This window comes from Rhinopithecus bieti, unplaced genomic scaffold (assembly GCF_001698545.2).
Source record: "Rhinopithecus bieti isolate Rb0 unplaced genomic scaffold, ASM169854v2 scaffold_63725, whole genome shotgun sequence".
NCBI lineage: Eukaryota > Metazoa > Chordata > Mammalia > Primates > Cercopithecidae > Rhinopithecus > Rhinopithecus bieti.
In genome coordinates, this window is record NW_016824286.1 from 784,165 (window position 1) to 788,699 (window position 4,535).

The 4,535-nt window shown below is 31.9% G+C and overlaps 1 long non-coding RNA gene across 1 annotated transcript in view; it reads right to left on the bottom strand.

The window, feature by feature from the left end:
• The window catches only part of LOC108522171 (uncharacterized), an 87,429-nt gene extending 84,581 nt beyond the window's left edge, over positions 1-2,848 (bottom strand). Inside the window, exon 1 of the long non-coding RNA XR_001883394.1 lies at positions 2,799-2,848. This is a non-coding gene — a long non-coding RNA (uncharacterized LOC108522171). The remainder of the gene's footprint in view (positions 1-2,798) is intronic.
• Positions 2,849-4,535: the final 1,687 nt, after the last annotated feature.

Sequence of the window (4,535 nt, forward strand, 5' to 3'; positions counted from 1 at the left end):
TTTTTTTCTGTTGCCCAGGCTGGAGTGCAGTGGCGCGATCTCGGCTCACTGCAAGCTCCGCCTCCAGGGTTCCCGCCATTCTCCTGCCTCAGCCTCCAGAGCAGCTGGGACCACAGGCGCCGCCACCGTGCCCGGCTAATTTTTTGTAATTTTAGTAGAGATGGGTTTCTCCGTGTTAGCCAGGATGGTCTCGATCTCCTGACCTCGTGATCCGCCGACCTCGGCCTCCCAAAGTGCTGGGATTACAGGTATGAGCCACCGTGCCCGTCTTTCTCTTTCAAATTTTTTAAAACTCTTCTAAATTTAAACGTTGTTGGAAGAGTAAATATAGTAATGAGCAGTAAATAAAATAGCTCACCTAAAGTCAGGTGACTTTTACTTCACTTTGTTTTGAATTTCATGTTTATTTTATATTATGGAGCATATAATATATTGACTGTGTTATTGAGATAATATGGATATGTTGTCAGTATCAAATGAATCAATGTAATAAAAGCACTGCCATGAAGCTCTCTTCCACAAAACCTCAACAAAAGTAGGATACATATTGAGGAGACAAATTGTTATTTTTATTTCCATTTCCATTTATAATAGGACAGCTTTGTTCTATTATTTTTATTTATAATTGCATGAGTAATCTAGGGTTACTGTAAAAATATTAGAAGGTGCAAATATAAAGGAAGAAAGAAAAATATTTTCAACATACACTCACCAGCAAGCGATAACCAGAACTGACACTTTAATTCATTTACTTCCACGGTGCATTCAGTACAAATATATACCTATTTATATTTCATAACTAAACTTTCTGCTTTATGATTTCCTACTCTGACCAAACATAGGAGTATGAGGCTTATGTTTGCTCTTCTTCAGAATTGCCTTGGCTAATTCTCTCTCCTCACCCATAACTTGGCAGAATGTATGGGTAAAAGAAAGAAAAATGTGAGTGGACGCCAAATATAAAAGTTGTATTTATGTATTATTAATATGTGGAATTACACACATTGATAATTATATCATAAATAACAAAGTGAATCTTTAATTGCTTTTGCAAGTGTACTATAATATTTAGATGTAACTTTCAGGGAAATCTTGCAAAGGACTCTCCTGTAACAAATTACCACAAATGTACCAGTGTAAAACTACACGTATTTACTATCTAAGAATTTCACGGAGAGATGAAATTTGGGTGGCTACCTTAAAATTCTGACTAACAAAATTAAGGACCTTCAAAGAAACAGTTAAAATACTTAAATGTTTAACTGAAGGGTTACATTACTGTGATTTAGTGTCCTTTTTTTTTTTCAAAGACAGATGTATAAAGATAAGACAGATTTAGATAGCTTTTGCTTTATTGAGTAAAATAAATTTCAATTCCCAGAGAAAAGTCTGTAATTATACTCATAGAGTATATATATGTACATAAGTGCATATATATGTGTATGTAAAAATACATATATATTCTTCCTATGTAAATGAATCAGAAACACCAGGCTTTTACAAATCACAAAAATTATTTCTGCAATATTTTCATATTTTAGTTGAATTATGGCGACGGTGTAATGTGTCACACAAAATATAAAATTAGTATGATATAAAACACTAATATATAAAGCCTGTTGTGTGCCCATTGTATTTATAAAACAAATAAGGTTTAGTAAAGAATAACTAATTTATCTTTACTATGGCATGAATAATTTGATTTGTTAATATAACTGTAGTGAAAATTTTTTGAAATAAAATATTGTAAGTCAAACTCTAATATACCTCTATTTGTAATGTTATATATATAATTTACCATATATATAACTTAAATTCTCTCTATCTATATGTATATAAAATTCAACATCACCTTGGCACTAAGTAAATTACACTGTGAATGTTAACCTCAATAACAGAGAAGTGCATTTTAAACTAGACTGCATAATAGAATATTTATACCTAAATAGCCCTTTCAATCTTACTCTCCTCTTTCGAGAACATTTGTCATAGATATTTAATTTTAAAGTCCATTTAATACAATTTTATTATTTATTAGAAGTGGAAACTGGGCCCTGTTTAAGAAATGTTAGGTGACTTGCAATTGGTACTTACTAATGGATAATGGAAGCCGGATAAGACAGGCCCTCCTAACACCAGGCCCTCTGCTCTTTCCCCCATAGTAAATGACCTTCCCTGCTTTTATACTAATTCTAACATAAAGGTTCTCATTCTCGATTTGAAAAGCTGTTGGAATTATGTATACTAATAATGTAATATGTAACATTGAATTAGTACTGCACTTTTTCAGAGTTCCCCAGCTGCCACACACACACTTTGTATGAATCCTTTGGTAAATTTGAGCTTTGAGGTTGCTAACCTTAAACATGTCAAACATCAATATTTTTGTCAAAGTTAAGTTTTAGAAAATAGTAAGACAAAGACTCTATCAGATGTGCACATAACTGGTTAAAATATTATTTATAGCAGTCAAAAAGTAGACATAACTCCAATGTTCTTTAAACTGATGTTTGAATAATGGAGGAATGAATTAAGAAAATTATTCAAATATTTGCCTGGAAGTCTTATAAGCTTTGAGATAAAAGTATGTGCACTCTGTCCTCACTGGGCTGACAATTTAGTAGAGAGGATACAAACAGGAAATAGCCATCTAATAAAATTGGGTCAGTCAATCTTAACTGCACTCATTTGAGATTGGAAATGACAATATAAGCTCATAAAATAGTAAGTATGAAGGTTCCAGCAAGGAAAGATGAAATTAGGAAATTTTATCACTTGTTACATGGCAGAAGACTTACAGCTCATGAAGAGTATTCACATCCATGTGTGACGAGTTTGGATTTTATCCTAAAATAAAAGAGAAACAATAAAAGATTTTAAACAAGAAAGAACCATACATTTTTAGAAAAGTTTCTCTGGCTGCACAGGCAAGCATAAATCAGAGAGTAACTGGATGGCACACCAGTTAAGTTCTGGTAGTAATTTTAGATAGAAGTTGTCTTTGAAAACTCTGATGCTATTGTGGGCCCAGAAGGGTAGTTAAATTCAAGTCCTCAGCTCATTACTGAGAAGGAAGGGTCAAGTTCACCTTCCAGGTTTCACCGTGGGCCACTGAGTTTATGATAGTATTATTCACTGAGATTAGGAATTCAGAATAAGCAATGGGCTAGAAAGGTAAGATGAATTTTCACAGGTAACTCACACCAACTTTTCTCAAACAGAAACGATCCATGCAGATTTTATAGGAGGATGTTGAGGGAACTTTAGGGTAATGTCATTAATAAAAGAGAAGTTATAAAAGTTAATTGACCTCGAATCAATCTAAAGATGTAGTGACATACAATATTGCATATCTATAGCTATAATATAAAAAGGCCTGAGAAAATATATAATGTATTAACAATATTTATGATTAGGTAGCATATGTTTTATGATATTCACTATTATTATACTTAATTTTAAGTTCTGACCACTTTGTAATCTCTTTTAAAAGTATTAAAACAACTCTGTTAATTAGAAACTCTGCTTTTCTGTACTTATAAAATAATTATACAAACCTGAAGCTTCATATTTTTGTCTCACTATGCTGTTTTTCATTCTAATTTCATTTTGATAGCATCACATATATATTTTGCAGAGTACTATATACTTATAACACTACTTACTTATTTCTTTAGGAAATATTAGCTGTACTTCCATTTTTTGTTTTATGTATTTTTCATAATGGCATTTAGTTTCTTGTCAAATAGCATCACTCTCCATCCGTGGTATTAAATATGTAGCTTTTAAATATGCTGTATCTTTTCTTAGAAACATTTAAGATACACACCCCTCTGCAACAATTTCCAATGTTACCTATAAGTAGATGATTTTCAAAGGGAATCTACATACGCATGTGAGATAACTTGTTAAAGCTTTTCACTATGCACAGAAAAAAACTAAATTCAAATGTCTAAGGACAGATAATATATAATAAATTAATCAATATGGTGACAAAAGCACTTGAAGCAGGTAACAAAGGAAAAAAGGCAAACATCCTAGAGTAAACTTAGTTTGAGTAATCAGTGAACAGAAATATTATGTGATCATAATTATGCCTTTAGGTATATATAATCATTTAAGGAAATGTTTCAATAAGTCATATCATTTATATATCAATGCAATAATTTAGGTTTCATAAATAAAAATTTGAAGGACAGTATTAGAGACTAAAGTTAAAATACTATGCTTCTAAATAAAACTGGAAAATTTAATGTCTTGACAAAGTCTTTATGAATATTTGTCTCTGGGAGAATATTCTAACTACAGGATCACAGTAGCTCTCTTGGAAGAATGAACAAAGGTAATGCCCCAGACATGACCCTCAACAAATGAAAAATAGGATATAATGGATAAATGCCTTCTATTAGTTCCTCTTAGTGCTATAAAGGTTTACCACAAATTTAACCACTTAAAGTAACAGAAATTTGTCATATAGTTCTGCAGGTCAGAACTGCAAAATGCTTCTCACTGGGCTGAAATCAATGTTTCTCAGG